Source organism: Nipponia nippon, unplaced genomic scaffold (genome assembly GCF_047370975.1).
Source record: "Nipponia nippon isolate SJK-2023a ecotype South Korea unplaced genomic scaffold, ASM4737097v1 scaffold_1, whole genome shotgun sequence".
Lineage (NCBI taxonomy): Eukaryota > Metazoa > Chordata > Aves > Pelecaniformes > Threskiornithidae > Nipponia > Nipponia nippon.
Window position 1 is genome coordinate 16162261 of NW_028262290.1, and position 14906 is coordinate 16177166.

Sequence of the window (14906 nt, forward strand, 5' to 3'; positions counted from 1 at the left end):
CAGTTATTATAGGGTGACCTTTTGCCTCAGAATCCGGCTTATTTCATCCTCCATATATCTTAATCACAGTTGCTGTTGGTTTTGTTCCCTAGTTTTGGGTACCTTTATGCCTGGCTTCTTCTTGGGACAGCAGGAAGAGGAATGGCAGAGACAAAGGGCTGTAACCTTGTGTCCTCCCTCTTGCTATCACTGCGCAGGTCTCCTGCTCATTTGTGCTGTGGGTTTTTACTTCCCTTGAAGGCAGAACAGGTGTTTAACACAAAGGATTGGGACCAGAATTAAACGTGACTTCTGAAAACATGCCAAATTTTGAAGGACTTACTGTATTTGGTATTTCAAGGCAGGTCTGACTTGCATCTGGAGTGATGCGTTTTGGGTTTGTTTTGGTTTTTTTTTTTTTTTTTTTTTTTGCTAAGCACTTCTATTTGCTTTCCCCTGCTTAAATTTTGTCTTTGACCTCTTTCTTATTGTCGGTTAAATCTTTACTTATTTTCAGTATCACAGATTACGACTGTACAAGATTATATATAGGATATAAGATACCTCTATGTCAGGTTATAATTGTACAAGCTCTTCCACCCATCTAGGCAAGACTGTCACCTCAGTACCTAAGAAACCTGAGACAGCAACAGTGGAGCAGTCACCTAGACAGGTTGCTGCAGTAATCACATGGCAATCCCAGCCTAGGCCCAAGAATCACAGATTTATATTGATTGTTTAAGTAGCAAATGAAGTTTTACCAGTTTTTTATCACAGCAGTGCTGAGTGGCCTTACTGGCTCCAATACTGTTTGAAATTGAAGACACAGCCTCCGAGATCATACACACAGATAATATGTACAATATAGCACTTAAGGTGCTGCAATTTCTTTTGAAGTTAAATTGAATGTAGCATGAAAATTGTCACAGTGATAAATGCTGTTTACAATATACCTGCATACTAGTGTGAAGCCTAGTGAAATTAATTCCCCCATTTTGTTCTGTTTCATCAAATCATTCCCTATGAGTGGTCCCTCTGTGATCAGTGCCATTGATGGAAGTGGTGCTGGGAACTGCTGTTCCTGAAACCGATCTGAATCTGAGGAAAAGTGCAGAACATGGGTCTGTGTCTTCTGCCTTAACTTGTGTTTGGAAGATTTGCAGGGTTTCTTCTACACCTTTATTTGGCATACAGAGGAAATGGCGTACAGAGGAAATGGCAGACAACAGTGATTCTGAAACTATGCTCTGGAGAGTCACAGAAAATGGTCCTTCAGGGTCTAACAAGCCATAGTAAGGACTAACTGTTGTGATTTAATCAGTTCCATGAAGTTTCACAGCTTATTAGTGGAAAAAGTTCGTGTTGACAGTGGTTCAGTCACTCAAAAGTATGAGAGTCTCTTAAGCAGTGAAAATCCCTTAGCCCTGCAATGGAATCTGGCAAATGGGGACTGAGGGCAGGTACGCAGAACATGTGTGTGAAAGGGAGACGACAAACAACGAATGAGGTCTCCTCAGGACTAATCTTCCTGGAGGCCTCCCAAAGTCTGAAGGCTCTGACCATCACAGGTCACATCTGAAACAAGTTCTGTTAGATCATTGCATTAGTTTAATTCATACATTATTTTCCTTTTGCTTGGCTTTGATGTGCAGCCCTTGGCTACGATGCTAATTCTACCTGCAAAGAAAGAAAAGGACATAGTCCACCTGACCTTGAATGGGGTATATTTCCAAGTGTAAAGTCAAGTAAATCTATGCCAAGGCTCAGAAGCAGTTTCTGTCTTGAAGAGCTAAGTATTTTGTTTTACGTAGTACACAGAGTTCTACTACAGGAGTACGTTCATTGTCTTCCTCTGCCACTAACTGAATAGGAAAAGCAGTGTTTTGTAACCATGACATACCCTGTTATCTTCCCCAAGTGATGAGCTCATCCAGATTACTCCAAGAGGATACTTATATTTTATCAGTGGCGCCTTGTTGCATAATTTCCAGTTTCTTTCTTGAAGATACAATAAAAGATTTATGTCTGAAGCACTGTGATGTGGTTTCCATCTAAGAGCAAAACAATTCCTTCTAAAAAAATACCATATTCCCAAATGATTTCATAATTGCAAACAGTGTTGATGAGCTCTGTGGCTTAAATGAGTTTATAACATATTTGCTGTGTTTTCTAGTGAATATTTTTGAAGTGCGCTTAGTAAGGAAAATAATTAAAATCCCCCTGCCATATCAAATTGACACAAAATAAATGTGATCCATTAGTTAATGTCAACTGTAATAAGTCATTTTTCTCATTTAATTCCAAATTTTTTTCAAAGATTTCTCTCTCTCTCTCTCTCTCGTATGTGTGTGTGTGTGTTAAATAGTTGCAGGTCTGAAAGTCAACCATGTTTCTCATTATCAGACATCAGAAAGGCTTTCTTCTCTTTGTGTTTTCATGCCACTTAAGGATAAGCAAGTCTCAGAATACTGCACGTTTTTGATGTATGGGTAAAATTCACATCTTCTGTTCTCAGTGCAGAAAGCTTATCTGCACTGCAGATCTCAATTGAATATTCTGTTCTCATCCCCTGCACCGAGCTCCAGTTGTTATCATCATGATTTCCACATGCAGAATATTCACGATTCTTGCAGTGTGGACAGGGGAATTGGCCTGTATCAGTAATGTCCAAATGCAGAGAGATGTTTTATAACATGTCTAGGATGAAAAGAATGTCTGAATCCAGGCTGCTATCAAAGAAACATGAGATACCAATTTAAAACATCAGAGAGATGATTTTAACACTCTCTAGTTAGTTACAATTATTTTCTCAAACTGAAATATGGTGGTGGTCTTACTAATTTGGTTATTCTATTTCTTTTTACACTACTGGAATTTAATGTTAGAAATGTGTTATATTTTAGCCAGACTGTGATAATGTCTGTTGATTTTACTTGAAAGACTTTCTGAGTGTTTCTTGGAAATAATTTACTGTATATCAGCTCTGATTCAAGTTATGCTGTTTCCTTATTCTTACGCTACATACAGTGGAACGGAATGTCTTTTTTTTAGAAACATATTGGCTGCCTTAGATCAAATCTGTGCTCCTCTTTAATCAGGATATCTATCATTTAAGAGTGGGTATTCTGAGGACTAAATTAAGGCAAAGCTTGTAAGTTGATGTTCTCAGTATTACTTTGAAGCAGGGAATTCTACAGCCTAGTAAGAAAGGGCATTTCAGCTGCAAAGGTTATGCCATGATGTTAATATTCTCAGGATTAGTTTCAACCTTTGTATCCCCACGTTACACACGAGACACTAATAATTCTGGATCGGGGTCAGGGTCCAAATTTTGTGGAAGTTTCTGAACCTTCACATTTTCTATTTTTCATCAAGAACTTCCCCAGGTCCCCTTTATTTTCACTTTGTTTAATTTGTACCTACATCAAGCCCTAGCTATTAAGAGCTATTAAGGGTGATATTTAGAATATCACCATTAACTGATGAGAGAATGGGTAAAAATGAAGGGAAGGTTTTAACTTCAGACTGGAGGAATTTAGCAAATAAGTTGTGGACCCGCTGTGCCTCAATTCACTGTGAGAAGTTAGTGCAGCACTTTGTGAAACCCAGGCTCTGCAAGGTCCTGTCATTTGGGGAAATGACTTCTCTGGGGCACAGCAGTTTCAGGTAAGATGGCTCAAGTTGGTTGTGTGATGTGTTTACATGGCAACATCTTTCTGGTACTTCAGATCTGGAGGGTGCTCTATAACTTCCACAAGGACCAAGGAAAATATGTTCCAAGATAGAGCGGGGAAAAAATAGTGAATCAGACTATAGGCTTCAGAAAAAAACATCAAAGCTTTTCAACTTCTTATTATAACTCCCAGAATACTGCATGCCTTTGCATTCAGATTCCTCATTCATGTAACGAGGATTGCAATGGGAATGGAAACATCAGAACATGAATCCACGGAAACAAAGGCGTTTGTATTATTCTGTGTGGCCCTCAGAAGCTGCAGTTTGGATATAATTATGACTCAAATGAAAGGGCATTAACAAAGCAAATGAAATATTTTGTCTCCAATCTGTTCCAAAGAAAGCTTTTATGGTTGCAAAGTTCATAGATAGTTCTGGCTGTTGCCTTTCAGAACACTTTATTTAAAACACAGGTTATTAACCCTTAAGAACTCACCTATCTTTACTGGCATCCGAAAAATTAAAAATTTCTGTTATATAGACAGTTTGTCAAAATCAAGTAGAAAAAAAAATGAATTAACATCCGTGTCATTAAGGATAAAGCTGTGGTACTGGGAGAATTAGGACAGTGTTGTGCCATGAGGAGTTGCATTATGGATTTACTTGGCGATTTTTGAGGAGTTTATGGCAGAGGCACTTACAGCCAAGCCTTCTAAAGTAACCTCTGCTTTTAGGTGTTTACACAAGGGTCTTTGAGTCATCCCACCTAGTCTTAAGTACTTAACTAACTACCTAAGGTAGGAGTGCAATTGCCTTCATATCCCATGATAATCCATGGAGGCATGGAAGGTACCTGAAGAAAGTGAGTCAGAACTGAGAGGTGACTGCATGGCCAAGAAACTGGTTCTAGGTTAAATGGCCTTAAGAAAGGAATACATTTTAGTGACATCTTTTTCACATCTCATGTAGTTTAATTGGCATTAAGGTGAGTGCAGAGTAATGCCTTCAGTTTTGAGACTCCCTCCTTTGCTACTGAGTACCTATAGTTTAAGGATTGGGTGCTGCTTTGTTTGTTCCCATATAAACAGGACTGAGGGCTGGTTCCTGTGCAGAAGAACCTGCAATTCATCATGTAAATTGAGTGTTGAACTGGACATCTAGAAAGAAAAACTGGCTTGGAAACTTAAAGCTTAACTTTAAAGTATTTCAAGTACCTTGACTATAGGAAGATAAATAGATGGGCAATACAAGAAAAATCTTCCAGAGTCATATTCCTCAGGTCCTTGCTCTAGCACATACGTGCTGTAATACTTTTTATACACTGCCGGGGCATGGCTACTAACTGGTCATAGTCTGCTTGCTCAGGTAAAGGTTGTATTCGAGTCACATTTTCAGCTTCAGATTTGGTGCCCAGAATATTGAATTCTGAAGTGTCCTTGCTGAGTCTGCATTGAGATTCACAGATGTGCACACTGAGCGAGGGACATGGCTGCTCGGTCCTTTGCAGACACACCTGTGCCCCTTCCCCCTTCACACGCAGCCAGCTGAACGTCAGTGATCCCCTGCCTGGAAGGTGAGCAGTTACAGTAAGTTTTGCAGAGAAACAGCCCCAAACTAATGAAGCTTTGCAGCTTTGGGACCAGCACTTGCTTGCACCCAGCTGGCTTGAGGCAGACATAGGTCGGACTGCAAAAGGTTGTACAGAAGTACCATACCCTGCAGTCAGGCTGATTTCAAAGCCTGCTTCAGTTATGGCCTTGGTGCTAGTTTGGAGGGCAACCTTCTGGAAACCGTTCATTGCTATTCAAGCAATACAGTAATTTGCTGCATAGAGTAATAGGTTACGTATTGAGACACTTAGGATCTTCCTCAGCTTAGCCCTGATTTTCTAAGAGAATGCAAACCAGGTGCTGTGCTTCCTTGTTCTGCAGTTTCCTCACTTATAGCAATGATGGCAGGTACCTGCCTCTCACAAAACACCCTGGGAGCAGCCAGTGGGAAGTATCGCATAGGTGGATAACAGGAATTTTAATTGGGTTTTATTTATAAAGTGTTTTGACATACTGTGATAAAGTCTGTTGACTGCAAGTTATTAAAATATTATTAATTTATATTTAGAATTAAATCCATTAAATATTAATTAATTATGATTTCTAGTTAAAATTCTAAAATTTTAATATTTAAAACTCAGTGTTATTCTCTTTGCCGGTAGTGCTACCAGCCCAGCTCTGAAGGGTGAGAGTTTTCCTCTCCAGAAGCTGCCCCAGTGTTACTGGGTGGAGAAGTGGAGGCTCCGTGCCATGCCAGATTACATAAAGCAGTGTCAGAGTTGGACTGCTGTCATCCTTGCTGATTTCAAACACAGAGCTGCCATGGGCACATTCGCAGTTTGTGCCAGGAGACCAGTCTGAGTTAGTAATCACTATTTGTCTTGTGCTTCAGACTGGACGTCCAAATGATTCAGTCCATACATCAGCTGGGTGACACAGTGCTTGAGGTGACTGGCCAGAGGAGCTTACTGATTTGTAGAACCAGAGTTCTGAAAATCAGGCTCCCAAATCTTTATCTTGCACAGTTTGGTGTGAATAACTCCTCTAGGAGCCTTTGTCCAGTGGGACTCTAGACACTGACATTCAGCAGTGCAGTGTGTTGTCTGCTGGCTAACAGCCACCTCTAGATGAGTCTTCAGAAAGAAAAGCTGCAGGAATGCCATTTCTCATCAGCTGGTGTCACTGCTTGGAGCCAGATGTTAGCAGCTGGGTGTGGTAGTACAAAATGGTCTAGGAAAGAAAGAGGAAAATGTTTAATAGGAAACTAACTTTCTGGCTAAGCTATGGGCAAATACAGCAATCCCTTGTTTACAACAATAACTACTGGAAGCTGCAGAAATAGATCTCTGACATTTTAAAGTAGTATGTTTACTCTGTTTGATCAGACAGGAGATAATGTCATATGCTTATTTTACCATAAACACTCCTAATAAAGACTCAGCATTTCAGCTACTGGCAAGAAATGGAAGAACATGAAGTATCTTTTGAATATTCAAACACCAGGGTGTTTGGAAATATGCAGTTGCCTGTAATTGTACTTTGTATTTCTTAAACATTCTTCACAGTAAATGTCTTGATTTATGAATGTGTGATAAACTGATTACTGGAAATCTCAGAAGTATGACAATTTGCCTTTTCTGTTTCTTTCTAAAATAAGCCTCTGGGAATGGGGAATGTTTATGGTGAACAACGAGGACTATATTAAAAAATAAAAATATAAATAAGGAAGTGCTAAACGGCCTTTGGAAACACAGCACACAATGCACACACAGTTCTCCCATGTTTTAGGAGGATAGACATTCCCTTTTTCTGTCAATATCTGAGCATCTCACAGTGGCTAGTGAGTCACCCGACGTGAAGCAGGGTAATTCTGGTAGGACCAGTTTGGGGAGTGAGAAAGGAGTCACTGAGAGTTAAGCACCTAAATAGGTACCAGACCCTGGGCCAGAGATGAAAGCAACCACAAAAGGTTGTGAGCACTGCTGCATTCACTGTTGCTGCACCAAGATCCCATGCACCTGCTTATTAAGTGAATGTATAACTCCCAATTAGAGACCCAAACTGCTTATATAAATAAAGAGAGCTGGGGCTTCAGAGTGGGATCTCAAACAGCCACAGACCCATTTTTCTAACTGGCAAAAAAGGCTGAGGCTAGCTGGATATCTCGAGTCCTGGGTTTGGGCTAGAAGCATGCTGTCCTCTGTTCAAACTCCTGCACAGCCTTTAGCTCTCTGGAGTGAGGAGCCTAAGAATAAATCTGCTTTGAAAAACAGAGCAGAGATCTTTCTCCCTTTTAGAAAAGAGCAGCTGTGGGACAGTGCTCCTTTTCATTATTATTTATTATTCAGCTCAGTGGTTAGTACACTCATTCAGGATGTGGGTGACCCAAGTTCAGTTCCTTCCTCTGCCCGAGGGGCTGTAAACTCGCATCCCATACTTCCTTGGAGAGTGCCATAACCACCAGCTTATGGACTGTTCTTAGGGTGGGGGACACTCAGTCCATCCTCTTGAAGTGGTTCCTCTTTGCATGCTATCCTTTTTCGCCGGCTCAAGGAATGGTTAAATATGCCACACAAAATGGAGCAGCTTCAGCAGCGAGGCTTCACAGAGCCCTTCCCATCCTTTCTTCACATTTAGCCCACAGTCTAGAGTTGAGATCAGTTTCCTGAAAAATGGGAGGTTTGATTTTGATTCCCCTGGGGCTGAGGGGTAAAATATATCTTCCATGTTGTGTGCAAGTACTCTGATCACTTAGCCATAAAGGATAAGACTAAGGATGTATAAAGGACAACCCCTTTGGGGGACCTAGCTCTAAATGACTTTACAGTGCAGGGAAATTTATGGTCAAAGTCTCAGTGACAAGACCATCCAAGTGTATAGGTACAAATGTATTTCAAGAAGCAATGCATCGTCTGTAAAGGCACACATTTCGCTCTTGCCATCTGGGAAACTAATACTTTAAGACCAACATTTTCTAAATTAAAAATTACCATGCTGGTTTAAACCAGAAATGCATCTTATGTTTTGCCTATTGCCCTGTTATACAGATCTGTAGATGGGAGATGCTGCATGATAACTCCTTAAAAAGTCTTCCCCTGTGTGACACTGATCCTATGCTACTTAGGAAAGAGCAGTTTTAAGCATCAAGTATGAGGCAGACGAGGGGCAGACTCTGATGCCAGGTACCATTAAGGTAGCCTAGGTTAGAGAATTTCAGTGTGGTTATCCTGGGTTAGTCAAGGTACATCTGACAGCAGAATGAACGTCTACTCCAAGAAACAAAAATCAAAAGGACTTTACAAAAAAATACTTGCTGGCTGGGATGAGTCCAGGGTCCACACTAAAGCCGACTCAGCTTCAGCACTGATTTGAGGAACAGAAAACTCAGACCTTCCCAGTGCTGTGGTCACACTGCTGCTCCTCAGGGACCAAAGCACAGCCCAGCATGGACAAGTGAGGGTGGCAGCCAAAAACCCCAGTCTCTGCTTACTGCAGCATAGAGGCCAGAAAGACTTTGCATATGGGAGTTTGCAGCACCAGAAAACAGCCTGTTGGAGTCCTAATGGCAACCTGCTGGAGCTCGGTCCGGAGCTTAGGAAATCAGAGACCCTAATCTGTATCCTAATCTCCTGACTGCGCTCATTGTGAATGAATCCCTATTCCCAAGGAGCACTGGCCCGCCAACTGCATGAAAACTGCACTATGTCTGGGAAGCCATGCGTGGATCAGACACAGTCCACTCGGAAGTTAGATAACTTTTCTTACAACCCTGAGTAATTACATTGAATTGCTCTATCTCAAGCACACCTGCTGCTCTTAAACTACCCAGTTACAAGGCTTAGAGGAGATGGATTTTTTATCATGTAAACAAATGGAGTAGACAGCACAATATGCCAGAGAGACTGGGCTTCTTCATTGTTTTAAAATACCCTTTTCTCTGATAGCTTGCACTGTTATCTGCAAGACTGTCCCTAAAGTAAGAGAAACATCTAGTTGATAGCTGATGCCCAGCGTAGTTAATATTGGTTGAACTGCTGTTCTAATGAACCAGGGTGCAGCTGATAAGCTATTGGGCAATGTACCCAGCTTGTTAAAACAGCGATAAATAGTGTATCAATTGTTGAAGCCAAATGAGGCTGACTTCTTAAGGCAGCTGAGGCAAAGCCAAGTGCAATCTAATCCAAGCCCTGATCTATATCTTATTTGAAAGTTTGAGGATCTCTGATTATCATAGTTTGAAATTGCTCTTGCTAAGGGTCCACATACTGTGAATTTATAGGCCTGTTGTTCCCACCACATTTACAACCTCATCAAGGTAGGGTTACATTTTTTTTTCTTTTTCTCGCTTCATGAAGAAGTCTCTAGGGGATCATTTCCAAGCAATCGAATTTAGTTACTTCATACAATGGTAGGTGAAATTAGTGCAAAGTAACAGGAGGTAGATTAATGTGATTCCAGGAAATAATCCATAAAAATCTTATGAGGCCTTTAGCAGGTTGTAAATTGGATTTTAGGCACAGGGAGAGAGAAAGAAAACGAAAAATCCTGAGAAAAATAATCAGTCAGTAATGAGAAGTACTAACATTTTAACACTTCAAGCTGAAATAAAATACCAAAGTAAAAAACATAAAATTGACTAACAGTGACATTTTTTAATGGCATGAATGATTAAAATTGTGATTATAAATGTAAATAAATGCCTCCTGCTTTCTCACCAAACAATTAATCCATCTATCCTCAAAGAGCTGCAAATCAATAAAAAAAAGAGATTGAAAGAAAAGAAAAATGTCTCTCAAACAGTTGCCCATCCCATCCCTGCAATGGGGAACTGACTTTTTTCATAATCTAAGCGTGACTTGTCACCACATATTGATAAAGGTTTGTAAATAGTTTCTTGTAAGTGGTAAGCAACAGGTTTGTTGCCTTCAGTTTGAGGGGTGATCAGCTTGTGCTAATTGAAAAGGACTTATTTTCAAGTATTTTCTACATTTTCTGGAACCCCTTTAATCCTTCTTTCACTGGGAATGAGAAATAAATTTTTGAAAAACTGTGTGCAATCCTATGTTATAACTGCTTTATGGCTAGGTCAGGACAGAATAAGAAATGCCTGAATCAGCTTGGGATTTTGATCAAAAACATCCTTTCTGATATACTCCAGACAACTTTCTTATCTAGAAAAAGTCCTTGATATCTTACTGACAGTGTCTCACCAGAGAAGTAAGAGAAAGAGCTGGCTGAATTTCATCCTCTCAGCACCAGCATTTAGGAAAAGAAGTGTCCTGCTTTAAAATGTGGGTCTTCTCTCAGCAGGAACACAGCAGATCCCTGTCCCACAGAAACAGCATGTACAGGAAACACAAAGAAAGAAGTAGCTCTTTGGCTATGCCTTCATTAGCAAATTAGACAAACCACGGGCTGCTGGCCAATTTTCGTGATATGCATGCATTTGTATGCCTAAATTATCTTTCTTTTTCTCCCTAAAAAGCCTGGCCTTATCCCTATTATTTGTTGGGGTTGATCGCTGGCCTGTGCTACCCCCTAACAGTGTGCTGGCATCAGAAGGTGTAGTGAGCTGGTAAAGGACAAAGCTGTGCCAGGGTACACCAACACGTGAACAGTCATGGTGATCTTGAACCAGAGCTCTGGGATCTTTTATTTTACTGCCATACATCGCTGATGTAACTACTCTGTCCTGATCGTGGATGTCCAAAAGTTATCTGTCTAAGGCTTACCACCTCATTGTAGAGTCCTTTTATACAGAAAAACTTATTTGCAGGTCATAATGGATCTCTTCCATAGATGGGCAACTAAAGAAGATGGGAGGCACGATTCTTTCTTTCCTTTGGCTATACAGAAATCCAATATGCCCAACTTAGATTTAGACATCTAACTTTAGATGCCTCGCATTACAGGAGATGAACCCCACTATATCTGTCCTGAAATGTGATTTCTTGAGATTTCATGAACCATGAAAATAAACTAAGATCCAAGGTTTTTGTGATTTGCAAAAATCTGTGTTTTTGTCATCGTCCTTTAATCAAGAGGGATGGTCATTAGAAATAAATCCTTTCATAGAGGCCTTGAGCTTTTTTTTGTAGTTCTGTAGGGCTTAGAGCAGGAGTGCAGAGTAAGAGCTTTTATTAGCTGTAGAAGCCGTGCTGAGCAAAGGCAGGGAAGAGGAGCTGGTGGCACAGACCTCTGAGTTTGGGGTGGCCTGCTGAGCTCCTGTCCAGGGGAAGTTTGCAGCAGGGCTGTGCTCTGACTGAGGAATCCGCTCATTCCTGTGAGCAGATTCCACCTGCAGCAAACAGCAAACATTTGGGCCAGGTGGTGATGCAGGCTTTCAGGTATGCTTATTTATTTCTCATTGAGTCTCATCTACTCACCAGGGCTTTACTGGTGCATGATTCACCTGAGAAGGATGATTTTGTTATACAGAGAGTCATACAGTAAACACCTTGGGGAGGATTGGATTTTAAGGTTATAAAATTGATATAAAGGAATAACTTTATAAAGATGTACATCTTATGCTAGGATAAGTGTAACCATACCAGAGGACGGAAGGAAGGGTTATGCAGTTCCTTTGCTAGGTTAGTATATCCTGAACAGCGTTTCCCTTTGTCTCCATGAGGTTTATGGATTTACCATTCACAAAGAATGATATTAATATCTGAATGCCTGTTGGAGATGAAGGAGAATCAGCAGAGCAGGCACAAAAGAGGAGAGCTGAGCCCTTGTGAGATCTGCACATTGCAGAGGTCTGCACACAGTGAGGGATGCTGGTCTGCTAATGAGGGAAAAGTGCTGAGCACATCATTGAAAGTTTTTAGTAACTGAATGCATCACAACACAGGAAGCTAAATAAACTAGATGAGAATTATAATAATGGACCTAAATGCTGGCTGGCTGTTTAATAGAGTTTTATGAAATTATTAGAGAAATCCTTTCCTTTCTGTCATCTGTGTTGGAGGAGATTTGATTCTAGGTAGAAGCTGGGAAACCAGTTTTCAAAGTCCCTCTATTGCCCTCCAATCTTCTGAATGAGGAATAGTTTTCTTGGGGAATAGAGGCACAGAAAACACAACTGGGCCATTGCTGAGCCACGAAATCAGCATCTTCTTGATGAAATCCATATCACTGCCAGCCAGGTGGAGCATTGCACTGGGGACCACCTGCAGGAAAGTCCCTGCTGATTGCAAGGGTCCTCTTGAAGAGCAGAAAGGGGATTTGGATGCATGCAAGAAAGGAAGGAGAGAGGAACAGAATGTAATCTGATTAATCTGACCCTAGGAAGGAGACATGAGTGAAAGATGTCAAATAAGCTGACTGCTGTGAGAAGGTAACACAATATTATCCCAAGAGATTAAGGAAGGAAGGTCACGGCAAGCTTCACTGACAAGACGGGCAGCCATGTTTTTCTGAGTCAGGAGGATCTGGGACACAAAACTGAAAACATTAAGGCCAGTACTATACCCTCGGCCTGCTCACCCATTTCTCATTTTATTTCAGAACTGCTAGCCTTTCAAGTAACTTATTTTCTTGTGAAGTAGGAGTTTAGCCTTCAGAAAAGCTGTTTAACTGCAAAATATAAGAGGACAGATAATTGAATTTTCCAGTTTAGATTTGATCTAATTGTATGAGTTGGTTATAATGTGAAATGGCAGAAATTTCCAGAAGACAAAGAGAAGCTTTCATGCTAATTTAAAATTAAAAAAGCAAATTCTGAAGACTTTTGGTGGCATTGTTATTTTGAGGAAAGAATAAAAAAGAATCTTCAGGGAACGTTTTTAGAATAAACCAGGTAGAGAATGTAATTTGCAAATAAAAGAAACTATGCAAGAACACTGGAGCCATAAGTCCATGAGTTATTATATCTGGCATATTTTGTGATGCCCTCATTTTCCAAGGGGAGAAAGAGTAACACAGTTCTTCCTTTCATTTGTACCGCTCCAGTGAGGAGCCTTAAGCTGTGGACTTTTTTAGAATAACACACGTTTTCTACTGGGCAGGCAGATTGCATGGGCAGAGCACTTCTGTCCATGTAGTTTATATGAGACTGGAATTTATTAGCACAGTGTTTTTAAAGTGCAATAAAATGCAGCACTCGGATCTCTCTGGGGATCTGTATCATGTAGAGTGTTGCGACTTAAAAAGAAGTGCTGTCATATTGTACTGTACCACCCAACTTGCAAGAGCAACTGTGTTTAGGTAGTTAAAGGAAATACTTTGGTATCTGGAGGAGAGTCCCTGTTCTGCAGCAGACCAAACCTGCAGCACAGCAGAAAGAGGGCTTGTCCTAACCAGGGGAGTGATCCACCTGCCTGAAAATCATGACATTCCCCAGCCAAAAGTGTTGGATGTCCTCTTCTCAAAAAGTGCAGGGGAGGAGGAAATAACACAGGCAACTTCTCTCTGCTGCCAGTGCTTCAGCTACCCAAAGGTAGATGTATGTAATGCCTGTTTGAATGAGAACTGTCCTGAACTTTCCTTCTAACCTCAAAGGTTTATCATCTGGGTGGCTTGCCCTGGTCAGTGAGGTGTGCTGCAGATCACACCCACCGCTGGCTTCTCAGTCAATCCCTGGGGCTCTGTGACAAGCCGGTGGCACATTCTTCTTTTGCCCCGCATCAGAAGAAAAATCTCCTTGGATAAACTGCCTGTGTACAAAAATGAAGTTGAGGTTTAGAGGCATTCTTGATTGCAGTGGTATTGAGTCTACCTGGATGACACCTATGCAGTAGAGAGTTGTTCTGGACATGCACAATTTATCTACCCTGGATGAATCAGTACTGTACTCAGGGCTGGGCTTTCAAAGTCCTGTGGTGGCTCTGCCTTCAGTTCTACCTTTCTGGTTTTAGCTTTACCTGAATAGAAGTAAACTATTATTAAGAAAGGGAAAGTTGTGTTTGGAGAATTCCAGTCTAAAGAATTTCAATGAGTATCAAAAAATAGGGATGTTATTTGGAGAAAATCTATTTGTGAACTAGTTCCTGCACTGTAATTGCCCTGAAATAAGTAGCACTTACCAGTGTTGCAGATTCTGTTTGAAGATCAAAAATTATTTTTGGTCGAAAGCAGAATATTTTTTTCCTTTTTCCTTTAGAAGTATTGAGGTGGTTAGTTGAAGTGTTTCTCTTTCTGAAGATGGAGTTTCATTTTTTTACAATTCTGCTACTGTGATATTCTGATATAAATACACATGTATAATATATATATGTATATATATGTATTAGTGGCTGAGCTTGATGAAATGATGCTCCAGCCAAGAGGTTAGCTTTGCTTCAGCTGTGCCTGCCTTGGTAGGTTTGGCTTCACTTTTTAATGAAAATGCTAAAGAAATAAGATAATGGAGGCTTATTTCCTTATTAAAGTCACAGTGGAAGAAATGAACTTTCTTCTCATTTACCTCCTCCCTGAGAAACTGAATATTCCTATATAAACTTCTCAGCAGGAAAGCATTTAGAAAACCTCTGTCCTGGACCCTAGTTTTTATTTGTTAAGGCACCCTGGAGATTTTACTTAACTTTATCTATGTATTGTTTTCTACCCTTCCTCTCCCTCACCTATTTTACTGAGTTCTCCAAGTAGAGAATATCTGCTGGCATGCAGTATATATCCAGCATATATCGTAGTCCTACTTAGTGTATTCTTACATTTTCCTTCGGCAAATATCTGTCGGAAAGTAGGCACAAGTTTGCTTTC